The sequence below is a fragment of the Rhinoderma darwinii genome, chromosome 11 (assembly GCF_050947455.1).
Source record: "Rhinoderma darwinii isolate aRhiDar2 chromosome 11, aRhiDar2.hap1, whole genome shotgun sequence".
NCBI lineage: Eukaryota > Metazoa > Chordata > Amphibia > Anura > Rhinodermatidae > Rhinoderma > Rhinoderma darwinii.
The window spans coordinates 54,069,720-54,085,994 of NC_134697.1; the positions used below are offsets into that span (position 1 = coordinate 54,069,720).

At 43.9% G+C, this 16,275-nt stretch overlaps 1 long non-coding RNA gene across 4 annotated transcripts; it reads left to right on the forward strand.

Moving 5' to 3' along the window:
• The first annotated feature begins 317 nt into the window (after window positions 1-317).
• On the forward strand, window positions 318-15,970 carry LOC142663882 (uncharacterized). 4 transcript variants are annotated; one of them, XR_012851152.1, is made up of 4 exons: window positions 318-422; window positions 10,946-11,045; window positions 12,171-12,276; window positions 15,758-15,970. It is a non-coding gene; the product is annotated as an uncharacterized LOC142663882 (long non-coding RNA). The 4 variants fall into 4 exon arrangements; XR_012851154.1 differs by lacking the exon at window positions 318-422 and adding an exon at window positions 3,794-3,811; XR_012851153.1 differs by lacking the exon at window positions 318-422 and adding an exon at window positions 7,127-7,219.
• The last annotated feature ends 305 nt before the right edge of the window (window positions 15,971-16,275 follow it).

The window sequence follows — 16,275 nt, forward strand, 5'->3', positions numbered from 1 at the left end:
CAATGGGGCCCGTTTTTTTCACCAAAAGAATGTCGTGAGCTGCTGCTGCTGCTGCTGCTGTTGCGGGCCCCCTCCCCTCGTCATGGGGGGCCGTCAAAGCGTCCGCCCGCGCGCGCACCCGATCGCGCGCACAATGAAACTCCCGCACGTGCGCACTCGCGAGCGCGCATCCACGAACGCCCGCACTGGAGACCGCCCGCGCGCGCACCCGCGATCGACCGCGCGCGCACCCGCAAACGAAGCGCGCGCACCCGCGACCGGCCGCGCGCGCACCCGCGAACGAAGCGCGCGCAGCCGCGGACACACATGGACAAAACTTACCTGGAGCCTGGCTGGAGGTGAAGGACTGGACGTCTGGACCGTAGACCTCCCCTGGAAGACATCGCCGGAAGAGGACTGGAGTGGGAGCAGCTCTTCTGACAGTGAGTAAATTATCTCAAAGTGTTGTTTATGTATGGCCCTGTTCACACAGTATTTTGCAGGCAAAAAAAAATCTGCCTCAAAATTCCTTAAAGAATTTTGAGGCAGATTTTGCCCTGCCCACACTATCTTGCCGCGTTTTTTTGCTGCGTTTTTTGCCCGCTGCGATTGAGGACAGCAGACAAAAAACGCAGCGAAAAATGCATTTTCTGCCTCCCATTGATTTAGATGGGAGGTCAGAGGCGGAACCGCGGCAAGAAAGGACGTGCTGCTTTTTCTTTTTTCCGCGACTGGCTCCCATTGATTTCAGATTAAATCAATGGGAGGCGGTTTTGGAAGTTTTTTGGTGCTGATTCTGACGCAGTGTCCGAGTCAATATCAAGGCCCAAAAACTCTGCGAACTGGGCCTTATTGTTAGGGCTTATTCAGACGAACGTGTAATACATCCGTGCAACGTGCGTGATTTTCACTCGCCTCGCACGGACCTATGTTACTCTATGGGGCCGTGCAGCCTGTCAGTGATTTTCACGCAGCGTGTGTCCGTGTGTCCGCTGCGTAAAACTCACGACATGTCCGATATTTGTGCATTGTTCGCGCATCACGCACCCATTGAAGTCAATGGGTGCGTGAAAATCACGCCCAGCACTTCCGCAGCCGTATAAACTATGAATGAAATTAGAAAAGCACCACGTGCTACAAACATACAAACAGAGTGTCATAATGATGGCGGCTGCGCAAAAATCACGCAGCCGCGCATCATACGCTGCTGACACACGGAGCGGTTATGGACCTTTTGCATGCGCAAAACGCCACGTTTTTTGCGCGTGCAAAAAGCACACGCTCGTGTAAATCCGGCCTTAGGGTAGGAACACACTAGGCATGAACACTGCGGATTTTATGCAACACATTTTATTGTGGATAATCCGCAGCGTATTACAGTCGCAGCCGAGTGGGTGAGATTAGAACAAATCTCATCCACACGCTGCAAAAATAATGGACCTGCAGTGCGGCTTTTTGGCTTTTTAAGTCGAATGTCAATGTATTCTGTGGAATCGCCGCTCCTCTGATGCGGAAATGCTGCGGTTCTGCCGCAAAAATCACACAAGAGAAGAAAAAAAAGGTACTTTTTTAAATTGATAAAGTTTAGACTTGCCCCGGCCGTAGTCCTGGTGACGCGATCCTCTATTCTTAACGCAGCTCAGCCTCCTGTCATGACGTTTCATCCCATGTGACTGATGCAGCGGTCACATGGTCTACAGCGTCATCCCAGGAGGCGGGGCTACGTTCAGAAGAGAGAGTCACCTAAACTACGGCCGGGGCAAGTCTAAACTTTTTTTTCCCTGCAGGATTCCCGCAGCGGACACGCCTCACCAAACCTGCGCCACTATTTGGTGCGGTTTTGCTGGCAGAATTCCCTGCGGCTCCCGGGATAAGCTGTGGAGTTTTACTCAGCATATCCGCCTAATGTGTCCCTTATGATGTCGCTCCTGGAGCTGCTGCCGCTCTCTAAATAGGCAGTTGGTCCAGTAGAATTTGGAATTATTTTTTTTTGTGAACCAGCTTAAAAAAATACAAAACTTTTGTGTTAGGGCCTGTTCACATCACCGTTCGCTTCCGTTCCGGGGTTCCGTCTGAGGTTTCTGTCGGGTGAACCCCGCAACGGAAAGTGAAAGTGACAGCACAGCTTCCGTTTCAGTCACCATTGATCTCAATGGTGACGGAAACATCGCTAATGGTTTCCGTTCGTCACCATTCCGGCTGGTTTTCGGACGGAATTAATAGCGCAGTCGACTGCGCTAATGGTGATGCAAACGGAAGCTGTGCTGTCACTTTCACTTTCCGTTGCGGGGTTCACCCGACAGAAACCTCAGAAGGAACCCCGGAGCGGAAGCGAACAGTGATGTGAACAGGCCCTAACACAAAAGTTTTGTATTTTTTTAAGCTGGTTCACAAAAAAAAAGAATTCCAAATTCTACTGGACCAACTGCCTATTTAGAGAGCGGCAGCAGCTCCAGGAGCGACATCATAAGGGACACACTAGGCGGATATGCTGAGTAAAACTACACAGCTTATCCCGGGAGCCGCAGGGAATTCCGCCAGCAAAACCGCACCAAATAGTGGTGCAGGTTTGGTGAGGCGTGTCCGCTGCGGGAATCCTGCAGGGAAAAAAAAGTTTAGACTTACCCCGGCCGTAGTCCTGGTGACGCATCTCTCTCTTCTGAACGTAGCCCCGCCTCCTGGGATGACGCTGTAGACCATGTGACCGCTGCAGCAGTCACATGGGATGAAACGTCATGACAGGAGGCGGGGCTGCGCTAAGAATAGAGGATCGCGTCACCAGGACTACGGCCGGGGTAAGTCTAAACTTTTTTTTCCCTGCAGGATTCCCGCAGCGGACACGCCTCACCAAACCTGCGCCACTATTTGGTGCGGTTTTGCTGGCAGAATTCCCTGCGGCTCCCGGGATAAGCTGTGGAGTTTTACTCAGCATATCCGCCTAATGTGTCCCTTATGATGTCGCTCCTGGAGCTGCTGCCGCTCTCTAAATAGGCAGTTGGTCCAGTAGAATTTGGAATTATTTTTTTTTGTGAACCAGCTTAAAAAAATACAAAACTTTTGTGTTAGGGCCTGTTCACATCACCGTTCGCTTCCGTTCCGGGGTTCCGTCTGAGGTTTCTGTCGGGTGAACCCCGCAACGGAAAGTGAAAGTGACAGCACAGCTTCCGTTTCAGTCACCATTGATCTCAATGGTGACGGAAACATCGCTAATGGTTTCCGTTCGTCACCATTCCGGCTGGTTTTCGGACGGAATTAATAGCGCAGTCGACTGCGCTAATGGTGATGCAAACGGAAGCTGTGCTGTCACTTTCACTTTCCGTTGCGGGGTTCACCCGACAGAAACCTCAGAAGGAACCCCGGAGCGGAAGCGAACAGTGATGTGAACAGGCCCTAACACAAAAGTTTTGTATTTTTTTAAGCTGGTTCACAAAAAAAAAAGAATTCCAAATTCTACTGGACCAACTGCCTATTTAGAGAGCGGCAGCAGCTCCAGGAGCGACATCATAAGGGACACACTAGGCGGATATGCTGAGTAAAACTACACAGCTTATCCCGGGAGCCGCAGGGAATTCCGCCAGCAAAACCGCACCAAATAGTGGTGCAGGTTTGGTGAGGCGTGTCCGCTGCGGGAATCCTGCAGGGAAAAAAAAGTTTAGACTTACCCCGGCCGTAGTCCTGGTGACGCATCTCTCTCTTCTGAACGTAGCCCCGCCTCCTGGGATGACGCTGTAGACCATGTGACCGCTGCAGCAGTCACATGGGATGAAACGTCATGACAGGAGGCGGGGCTGCGCTAAGAATAGAGGATCGCGTCACCAGGACTACGGCCGGGGTAAGTCTAAACTTTTTTATAAATTTAAAAAAGTGGCTTTTTTTTTTTTTCTCATTTGTGATTTTTGCGGCAGAACCGCAGCATTTCCGCAACAGAGGAGCAGCGATTCCACAGAATACATTGACATGCTGCGGCTTAAAAAGCCAAAAAGCCGCACTGCAGGTCCATTATTTTTGCAGCGTGTGGATGAGATTTGTTCTAATCTCATCCACTCTGCTGCGACTGTGATACGCTGCGGATTTTCCACAATAAAATGTGTTGCATAAAATCCGCAGTGTTCATGCCTAGTGTGTTCCTACCCTAAGGCCGGATTTACACAAGCGTGTGCTTTTTGCGCGCGCAAAAACGTGGCGTTTTGCGCTTGCAAAAGGTCCATAACAGCTCCGTGTGTCAGCAGCGTATGATGCGTGGCTAGGTGATTTTCGCGCAGCCGCCATCATTATGACACTCTGTTTGTATGTTTGTAGCACGTGGTGCTTTTCTGTTTTCATTTATAGTTTATACGGCTGCGGAAGTGCTGGGAGTGATTTTCACGCACCCATTGACTTCAATGGGTGCGTGATGCGCGAACAATGCACAAATATCAGACATGTCGTGAGTTTTACGCAGCGGACTCGCGCTGCGTGAAAATCACTGACAGTCTGCACGGCACCATAGAGTAACATAGGTCCGTGCGAGGCGCGTGAAAATCACACACGTTTCACGGACGTATTACACGTTCGTCTGAATAAGCCCTAACAATAAGGCCCAGTTCAGAGTTTTTGGGCCTTGATATTGACTCTGACGCTGCGTCAGAATCAGCACCAAACAACTTACAAAACCGCCTCCCATTGATTTAATCTGAAATCAATGGGAGCCAGTCGCGGAAAAAAGAAAAAGCAGCACGTCCTTTCTTGCCGCGGTTCCGCCTCTGACCTCCCATCGAAATCAATGGGAGGCAGAAAATGCATTTTTCGCTGCGTTTTCTGTCTGCTGTCCTCAATCGCCGCAGGCAAAAAACGCGGCAAGATAGTGTGGGCAGGTCAAAATCTGCCTCAAAATTCGGTGCGCGCTTCCAGGCGGTCGCCGGTCCGCATGCGCGGGAGTTTGCGGGTGCGCGTGATCGGTCGCACGGGCGGCGGTGTTTGACGGCCCCCATGCTACCCAGGGCCGCCATCAGGGGGGGTATTAGGGGTACTGATGTGAGAAGCCCGGCCAAACCTAATTGAAAGGGGGGCCCGCAGCTCATGACATTCTTTTGGTGAAAAAAACGGGCCCCATTGCAGGGGCCTGTTTTTTTTCTACCAAAGGCAAGTCGCGGCAGTTTGCCGGGAGCCCTTTCAATTAGGTTTGGCCGGGCCTCTCACATCAGTACCCCTAATACCCCCCCTGATGGCGGCCCTGTGTACCATGATATAGTACTGGACGGAGTACCGTTAACAGGCGGTGCCACGGTAGGGGGGCACAGAAAATGTAGCTGTAGGGGGCCCTGAAATTCCTGATGGCGGCCCTGACTATACTACACCACCACCCACTTATCTAAACATACATACATGTTACAGTGCACTCACTCATGCTTGCTTCTGTGAGCCACCCCCACCTGGCTCTAACTTTCCCTATACACTCAAGGGGTTAAATACCAGAGGAAATCTGTAGACCAGGGAAGGAAAAGGATTACCAGGGAAAGTAGGGTTTATGGGGAGAAGGGTAGGAGAGGGGAGAGCGAGGGGGAGGATACTTAGAAATGCATGTGGTCCTAGGTTGGTGAGTCAGGAACAAGAGAGCTGTTAGTGTCTGGTGAGGGAGGCAGGAGCAAGAGAGGGATCAGCATGCCTGTTGCCCCTCTAATACCTTGTCCGTACCCGTCTGTATGACACCACATGCTCATGCACGTGAAAGGGGGGAGGCAATGGGACTGTTTATGGCTCCCCCCATGGAATCTCATTACCTGGCGAGGGGGGAGGGCAGGCCATTGGAATGCATTGGATGTGTCCACTGTCTTCTCCCCCTCCCCCGGAGGGTAGAGATACACACCTATCTCTGGAGGAATATCTGCACTCACATGTACATAGATATAAATATATAAAACACTTCTTTTTACTTCTGTCATACACAGAGACTGGCTGGTGACCGGCTCATGCAGCTTTATGCGACTACCATATATATGTATAAAAGATGGCTCGACCATTGTACTTAACAAGCATTTTTCATATTTTGTCTCTCCCTTATTTCCTCATAGATTGTAAGCTCTTGCGAGAAGGGTCCTCACTCCTCTTGTTTGAACTGTAAATTTGTTTTGTCACTACGTAGTATCTGATATTGCCTGTACAATGTACCCCCTTAATTGTAAAGTGCTGCGGAATATGTTGGCGCTATATAAATAAAGAATATTATTATTATTATTATTATTAGGGGATGGTGCAAAGTGAAAATTGCAAAGTTCCCACCATTATGCTATTTCAGGGCCCAAAATACTATGCCCAGCTTTTGCCACTGAAGACATACATCATGTGCTGAATAACACTCCATATATGATTTTTTACACAGTTCCAGGAGGTTTTTAGGGCCAACTTTTTACTTGGATGATTTTTAGGCAATACCTTATGTTTTCAGGCTCCAGAGGTTCCAAAACATAAAGTAAGTTCAAGAAATGCCCCATTTAATAAAAATTACCCTACTTCAAAGTGATTGGATGGCTTATTTGATTATAGCCGACTTGAAACAAATTTTGGGAAATTCGCTCATCTCTACTGCGAGAAGAAATGCCAGTCTAGGTGACTCTCTCCCATGGTTTTAAATGATAAAATTCTAACTGCCTACAGACACAGCTAGAGGGAGCTTAGGCATGTATTTTATTATTGAGTTCAATATATTGCAATTATGCAGTAAGTTTCACCTATAGATGGCTGCAGGCGGTCAAAATTGTATGTTTTGATCCACTCTATGCAGGGGGTTTGGAGCTCTGTATCATCAAAATATAGCTCCAAAAGATGTATTATGAAATTAATCAGAACAAAACGTTGGATCTAAAAAAAATGTAAAGCCACTTCACATGTTGTATGGCGATCTAAGTTCGGACCCTTAAATGCCACCATATTCTGGTTGCTGCATTAATTACAGGAACCTTGCTGTACAGTTTCAATTTAGATTGAATAGATTGAATAGCAAGGCTCTTAGTAGAACAATACTCAGGGTTTTCAGTTTGCCCTCTTTTATGGGCCTTTTTACAATAAACCATTGTAGATCAGCTTAGCTGTATCTTGGGTGTGTTCAAACTACAAGGACTAAACACTAAAAAGTACAGCCAAAATATATTTGATTTAAACCACTTACAAAACAATGTAACCTTAAACAGTTCCATTGAAGTCAAAATCAATATAAATACCCGAGTGCAGAGCTCAGACTGATTCCAAGCTACAGCAGAGAATGGTAAGTCTATACACTACTATCGTTTCAATTTTTTTTCCTTGATTGATAACATTTTCTAAGATTGTTTTCTCTTTAAGAATTATGTCGAGAAAATATAAAAGTGCCATGTAGTACTGGATCTGTAAGTTCCACATACTCTGTACCAAATTGTTGAGTCTTGTCTATGGGCTCTGTCTGGTGCTGGAGTTTTCACTTGAATGGAGACGCGCTACGATACCAGACAAAGCAATGGAGTGGCCCTGTTTTGGATTTTTTATTTTTTTATTTTAGACAACTCCTTTAATAGCTAAACTCCATACCTCCAAATACTTTATAACTCTTCTTCATACATATAAGAACTAAGTGAAGCTCCATCATAGAGCCACTTTAGTTGTCCCTGAATCACTGACATTATGATTTGGATTTATTCACATAATACATGGGAGCAGCAGTGGGGTACTTGAACTCCCCATGGCTGCCCCACTAGCGTCATTTGTCACAAGTTACCGAAGCTTGCTTTCAATCGTAATACATAAGAACAAATATATAAGTAAAAGTTAGGAAATCTGAAGTCCCTACAGCGCTGTAAATTTATTATCACTCCACAAATAGTACAATTCTGACAATAAGTGCATATTCAGGAATTGTTTATGCAGCTCCTAGTAAAACATATTAGTATTTTCACTATGTAAGCAGCATTGTAATTTATTGGTTATATAGCATCATCTGCGGCTCTGTACACCATAAAAAATGTATAGGTAATACATTTAAAGCCAGCACATACATAAAAACAATTATTCTGAATTATATGTTTATCAGAACTAAAGTAAACTAGATACATTATTTTGGAATCCTACTACATATGCTTGTAATCTTTAAGGCCTCATTCACACGAGCGTATCCAATTAATGCGCGTGAAAAACGCGCTTGTATCGGGTCCGTGTGTGTTGCATTATGCATCAGTGTGCTTTGCCAGGGGCATGCGTTATTCACACACTCGCAATGCACATCTTTATTTTTATTAATATTATTTTCAACTGAATTGATGGGCAAATCACGCCCCGCACATGCACTTGCATCCGTATGCGGTGCGTGGTTTTCACGCACCCTTTGACTTCAATGGACGCGTAGGTGCGTGATAACGCACTACTATAGGACATGCAGTGAGTTTGACGCAGCGGACTCTCGGTGCGTGAAAAATCACGCATGTGTGAATGGTCCCATTGAAATCTATGGGTCCGTGTCCTGTTCGTTGTTTCAACGCACAGCGCACGGACATGATTCACGCTCGTGTGAATGGGGCCTTAGAAATAAGGGTTCAGTACAAAGAGTGGTATCATCAGTACGTAACTGCGTACAGGCAGTCAGTTGAAGGAGGTAGATAGCTGTAGTGGCAGATGTAAGGGTAGTAAGAACAATATGAATTTATGTTACTAGTGTCATTCAAATCTTTTGTTAACTTAAGAGGCTCTGTGACCACATTATAAGTGGCCTATATTGTACATAATATGATTGGCGCTATAATGTAGATTACAGCAGTGTTTTTTATTTAGAAAAACAATAATTTTTGACGGAGTTATGACCTATATTAGCTTTATGCTTATGAGTTTCTCTATGGACAACTGGGTGTGTTTTACTATATGGCCAAGTGGGCGTTGTGGAGAGAAGTGTATGACGCTGACCAATCAGTGACCAATCAGCGTCATACACTTCTCTCCATTCATTTACACAGCACATAGCGATATAGCTATATCACTATGTACAGCCACATAAACACACTATAACGTTACTGCAGTGTTCTGACAATGAATATACATTACCTCCAGCCAGGACGTGATGTGTATTCAGAATCCAGACACTTCTGTAGCGTCTCTGTGAGATTTACAGCAAGGCAAGCGTAATCTCGTTTTAAATGACAGGTTACATCGTAATCTTGCGAGATTACGCTAGCCTTGCTGTAAATATCACACAGACGCTACAGAAATGTCAGGATTCTGAATACACATCACGTCCTGGCTGGAGGTAATGTATATTCACTGTCAGGACACTTGAGTAACGTTATAGTGTGTTTATGTGGCTGTACATAGTGATATAGCTGCACATAGCGATATAGCTATATCGCTATGTGCTGTGTAAATGAATGGGGAGAAGTGTATGACGCTGATTGGTCACTGATAGGTCACTGATAGGTCAGCGTCATACACTCCTCTGTACAATGCCCACTTGGTCAAAAAGTAAAACACGCCCAATTGTCCATTAAGAAGCTCATTAGTATAAAGCTAATATAGGTCATAACTCCGTCAAAAATGATTTTTCTAAATAAAAAGAAACACTGCTGTAATTTACATTACAGCGCCGATGATATAATGTACACTATAGGCCACTTATAATGTGGTGAGAAGGGGCCTCCTTAGATAATACGTATAGATACTATAGCTTTGAACAGAAAGGCTATGAAAACCTCTGAAACTTTTTTACTGTAATGTATGGTTATGTGGATTATAAGCACTTTTCTAATATACATGTATTAAACATTTTGCTTAGTTTCAGCGCTGCAGCTTCTATGTATCTACTTTACAGAGAAGCTCAACCTTTTAGACAAGTTCAGCTAATTGTACTGCTTGTGCAAAATAATAAACTTTGTAATTTATTTGTTACTGTTTTAGCTGTAATTTTAATGAATTCTTGCCTCATGTAGCCCACTGTAATGAATGTATAATGTAAAACAGCTGCTAGTTGCCAGGGGAAACCCGTCCTGATAATGAGCCTATGACCCTCACATAAGTTCTGCTAGACAGATATACGAGCTCCCTGAACACCAATGCTTTGCTACTGACATTCTTCTGTATAATTATACAATGTAAGCTGTAAAGCCTTGCTGCTCAGATGGGTAACATAAGAGAAGAGGTTATCTCTGCATACAACAGCAGCAATAAAGCACACAGGTAAAGGCCTTACAGGTTGTCTGGGGACTAATGGAAGGACAGTTCCTTATTAAACACATTGGTTTTCGGGGGTTAATACTACATACAGCAGCACTAAGCTGATCAGCAGCTGTCAGGAATCACACAGTAGGAATTAGGACATGCCCCCTCAGCAGACTTTCTGATGAAATTTTGCATAAGTATTAGGAGATATTAAGGGGGGAATGTAACAACGTTTCTATGCCAGTTTTCTGGTGTAAAAATCTCACAAACAGCCCAAAATTTGCAACAATTGCAGCTTTTTGGCTGTTTTTGCCGCTCTTGCCACTTAAAAAAGGGGGCATATGCAGAAATTATTTTATTCTGTGGCGCACAAACAGTCGAATATGTGACAGTTATAAAGAGGTTTGCAACTTTAAATAACTTGTTCGCAATTTTTCTCCAGCTTGTTTCTTATGACTGGCATGTGAACCATCAGTCTTTCTAAATCTCACCCAAAGAAGCATGTCTTCCCCAGGGCCGGACACAAACTGTGCGCTATAGACAGTAGGGTGCTGTTTATAAGGTGGCAGTGGGCCCCTTATCTACTTGACCCTTGTGTGGCTGCACAAGTTGCACCAATGGCATGTCCGCTCCTGATCTCCCCAACCAAGTAACTTACATAGCTGCTGTACACCTTGTTGGAAGTAGAATCATAACTGTTATTTACTAGCTAGTATGTGTTTTACAGGCATGTCCCTGGAGCTTCTCTTTTATGTACTATTAATTGTATTGTAGAAACTTGACACTGTTCACTAGACTTATTTTTGTACCTTTTTTTTAGAAACACCTTTTTGTAATCGTGTTTGGTGCTGGGATCTTCTTGACTGTTTGCAATGCAGCCTGCTTTCAGCAAAACCCCAAACGTGGAAGACATATAAAGGGTAAGTAACAGAATATGCTTTGATCATCAATTACTAAATATCTGGTCAAGAGGAGAATGCCCACTTTACAGCAAAAATATTATTGATGACCACATAAATCTGTACTTTAGGCCAAATTTATTCTTCCCTGTCCGGAAAGAAATTAGTCAAAGGATATCCACAGTGCTAACCTTTAACAAAAGATTTCCAAAGCATCCAGCCCCTTTAAACCAGTAGAGTTCCCCGATTGGTTTATCACAGGATGTTCTGCTGTTGGGACCCCCAGCGATCATCTCTAATCTGTTAGTGAACTTTGCAGCAAGTTCTCAATTTCACTGCAGCACCATCACAGGAGAAATAAAGAATTGCACCTTATCCATTAATAGACTGTCCATACATGGTATTCCTCAATGGGTTGTCCATGGGAGGCATGGACATGTTGGGTCCTCCAGCCTAAAAGTCTTTCTTCGTAGCCAGTATCTGCTCTGGTTAATTGATGATTGTCCCGAGCAGAGACTAGCTACTATTAGAGGACCTGTCATTTCTCCTTGATGATAGAACACTTTTATTTTTTTCTCTGGATTCCTTTGGAATCATCCCCATTATGTTTGGCGCCCAGTATGTATATTAATAAATTGACAACTGGGTGGTCTCTAAAGCCCAGTGTCAAAGGGACATGTAGCTGAGCCGCTCTGTCACTGTCCAATTAAGGCTTCATTCACATCTGCGTCAGGGCTCCATTCTGACGTTCCGTCTGAGCTTTCCGTCGGAACGGAGCCCTGGCTGACACAAACAGAAACCATAGGTTTCCGTTTGCATCACCATTGATTTCAATGGTGACGGATACGGTGCCAATGGTTTCCGTTAGTCTCCGTTGTGTAAGGGTTCCGTCCCTTTGACGGAATCAATAGCGTAGTATTTTAAGATGCTACTTAAAAGGGTCGTTCAAGATTAAAAAAATATTGCCACAGTTGTATACTTCAATGGAGCTGAACTGCATTACCTGACATAATAAAAGAACCGGCGTGACGCTATTTCTTCACGAATGCTGCCATGATTTGCTAATCCTGAACCACTTCTTTAAAATAATAATTAACTACATGCTGTATAAAGTTAATGGTCTGTCTTTTTTTCAATTATTTACAGGATGTATGTTTCAGGATGAGCTCCATGCCTTTTCTAGTGAATGGGTAACAAAAGATTGCCTGAAATGCTATTGTCGTCCCAATGGATCAGTTAGCTGTTGTACTTTGTAAGTTTTTTTTGTTTTTTTAAATTAAATCTTAAACCAACAGACATGTTTTTTTAAAAAAAAGTCAACATGAGTATGTAGTCTAGTGCTTATAGTGGATTCAATTACGGTACTAGAGGAGTTTAAACTACTTGTAAGCAGTGATCTGACTATTTGTTTTTATATTTCAGAGAACTGTAGAATGACAGTGTTAATGTTCCCTTAAATTACAGACTTTAAAGGCTATGTAAACCTTTGCACACTTTTATTTACAAAAAACAACACAATAATCCATGTATTATTGTATTATAAATAAGTTTATAATTGTTTTCTTATTAAAATTTGTTTTTTTTACTCTTTGAGATACAGCTCCTATGTATCCTGGATATATAGAGGCTGCATCTTGCGCTCAAAGCCGAAGCAGTCAGTCCCGCTGACCTAACAGATTTGTCTTTGAGCACAAGCTACAGCTTCTATCTCAAAAAGTCAAAACATTTTAAAATAAAAAACAATTAAAAAGTTGTTAAAAATACCATAATATGTCGTTTTATTAAAAAAGTATACAAAGGTTTACATGGCCTTTAATGCTCTCTTCTACGTCTCCCTTTCTTGGCTACCACTGGTTATTTTGCGTGACACAATGGTGGTGGTAAGTAATCTGACCCCATTCTCCCGATAGGTTGGGTTCCCAGAGGTGGGATAACCAAACAGAAATTTTGTGATGCATCTTATAGTTACACCATAAATGTCAATGATGTCCCCCACTTCTTTACATGTCCTATCACGGGGCAGTTTTAAATTTAGACAGCTTAAAACTAGTCTAAATGTACCACATTTATCAGTGGCTCATACTGTATGAGAAATTTGGCGCATCTTTAGACACTTTTGTCTAATGCCACCTTTAGGTTGGCTTACTTTGTGCCCAAAATTCGTGGCCAAAAAATTGGTCTACTGTGGTGCCCCTTTCCTCTAAGTCATTCCACCTTGTCGACCTGGACTCAAAGTTTCTAAAATATCAAAGCATTAGTAAATGTGGCGCACGGCATGTGCAACAGAAATCTGGCACATTTTTAATAGAAAATCTTCCCCTATATGTTTAACCCCTTCCCGCTCCTTGACGTACTAATCCGTCATGATGAGCGCATCGTTCGCGCTCAGTGACGGAATAGTATGTCACGGGAGGAACGGCACATACAGGAGCTGCGACAACTGCTGTCTCGCACAGCAGTTGCCGCAGCTCCTTCAGCAGGGACTGATCACAGTGATACCTGCCGATTAACCCCTTAGAGGCTGTGTTCAATAGCGATTGCGGCTTCTTAGGGGTTAAAGCACCATTGGCGTCCCACGACATGATCGCGGGCGCCGATGGTTGCTCTGGCAACCGGAGACCTAACAATGGCCCCCGGCTATGCCATCTACGGAAGCCTAGTAGGTGCTGACAAAGTCAGTACCCACTATGCTTGCTGTCAGTGAGTAGCTGACAGCTCTAATATACTGCACTACGTATGTAGTGCCAAATGGGGTAACTTTTGGCGGGTTTCCACTGTTTTGGCACTACAAGACCTCTTCAAATCGGACATGGTGCCTAATAAAACGGAGGCCTCAAAATCCAAGCTTCTTTGCTTCTGAAGTCGATGCTTTAGTCCATTACCACACTAGAGCCACATGTGGGATATTTCTAAAAACTGCAGAATCTGGGAAATAAATATTGAGTTGCGTTTCTCTGGTAAAAGCTTCTGTTTTACAGAAAAAAAAATGAAATTTGTAAATTTCACCTCTAGTTTGCTTTAAATTCCTATGATACACCTAAAGGGTTAAGAAACTTTCTAAATACTCTTTTGAATACTTTGAGGGTCTAGTTTTTAAAATGGGGTGTTTTATTGGGGTTTCTAATATATAGGCCCCTCAAAGCCACTTCAGAACTGAACTGGTACCTAAAAAAAAGGCTTTTAAAATTTTCTTCAAAATGTGAGAAATTGCTGCTTATGTTCTAAGCCTTGTAACATCCTAGAAAAATAAAAGAATGTTCAAAAATGATGCCAACATATAGTAGACATATGGGAAATGTGAACTAGTAAGTATTTTGTGTGGTATTACTATCTGTCTTACAAGCAGATACATTTAAATTCAGAAAAATTTCCACATTTTCTCCAAATTTTGCTATTTTTCACAGATAAATACTGAATATATTCACCAAATTTTACGACTAACATAAAGTCCAATGTGTCACGAGAAAACAATCTCAGAATCGCTTGGAAAAGTATAAACATTCCAGAGTTATTACCACATAAATTAACACGTCACATTTGAAAATGGGCTCTGAGCCTTAAAGAGGCTCTGTCACCAGATTTTGCAACCCCTATCTGCTATTGCAGCAGATAGGCGCTGCAATGTAGATTACAGTAACAGTAACGTTTTTATTTTTAAAAAACGAGCATTTTTGGCCAAGTTATGACCATTTTTGTATTTATGCAAATGAGGCTTGCAAAAGTCCAAGTGGGCGTGTTTAAAGTAAAAGTCCAAGTGGGCGTGTATTATGTGCGTACATCGGGGCGTTTTTACTACTTTTACTAGCTGGGCGTTCTGACGAGAAGTATCATCCACTTCTCTTCAGAACGCCCAGCTTCTGGCAGTGCAGACACAGCCGTGTTCTCGAGAGATCACGCTGTGTCGTCACTCACAGGTCCTGCATCGTGTCGGACGAGCGAGGACACATCGGCACCAGAGGCTACAGTTGATTCTGCAGCAGCATCGGCGTTTGCAGGTAAGTAGCTACATCGACTTACCTGCAAACGCTGATGCTGCTGCAGAATCAACTGTAGCCTCTGGTGCCGATGTGGCCGACACGATGCAGGACATGGGGCAGGAAGTGAGTGACGTCACAGCGTGATCTCTCGAGAACACGCTGTGTGTCTGTGCACTGCCAGAAGCTGGGCGTTCTGAAGAGAAGTGGATGATACTTCTCGTCAGAACACCCAGCTAGTAAAAGTAGTAAAAACGCCCCGATGTACGCACATAATACACGCCCACTTGGACTTTTACTTTAAACACGCCCACTTGGACTTTTGCAAGCCTCATTTGCATAAATACAAAAATGGTCATAACTTGGCCAAAAATGCTCGTTTTTTAAAAATAAAAACGTTACTGTAATCTACATTGCAGCGCCGATCTGCTGCAATAGCAGATAGGGGTTGCAAAATCTGGTGACAGAGCCTCTTTAAGGCCCAAATTAGGCTTTGTCTTTAAGGGGTTTAGGATTTCAAAGAAAATGTTTCTACCAAAGTGCTTTAAAGAAGTAATGTAATTATTGTAATAAGACTAGCTGAGAGGTAGAATGTCAAATACCAAGCTGCTTTCCCCCATATCTACTATCAGTTACTTTATGCTCCACAGGAGGTTTCTGTCCTCCCCGAGCTCACCTTAGGACACCTCACTGAAGCGTCAAGTAACGTTGGTTTATAATTCTTTTCTAATACATAATATGTTTACCATTTATACACAGGCTTGGTTTGCCAATGAGCATTGAAGGATATGACTGTGAAGTCTTGGAAGACAGAGAGACCTGCACTTTCAAAATAGTTTACAGGAATGACCATACAAAGGAATGTCCATGAAGCTGCTCAGTTTAATTAGCATTAGCTTTTTAGAATGACAGTAAAAATGTCTGTACAAAATGTATCTTTAAATAAGAAACAAATAAAAGTGATAACCGCTATTGATTCCAGTTTTCTTCATGTCGGCCGTATTATCTCTCATGGATCTTATATGTAGGTCTCCCGCTCAAGAGCCTGTGTTTGTATGTAAATCATCTCTACCCCCTACTCACAACCAATCACATATTCAGATAAATCTCCAGAAGAGGCTGGACGCAGCCTGCAGGGCTTAAGGGGAAGCCTCCATGACCTCACTGGTAGGGAAAGGGTTAATAGGTAAGGGAGAGTTGGAGGGAGAGTTAGGAGGAGGTGGAGGAGGGACAAGGAGGAGTCAGGGGGCCGTTGCTGAGCTTCCCGCTGTTTGCGG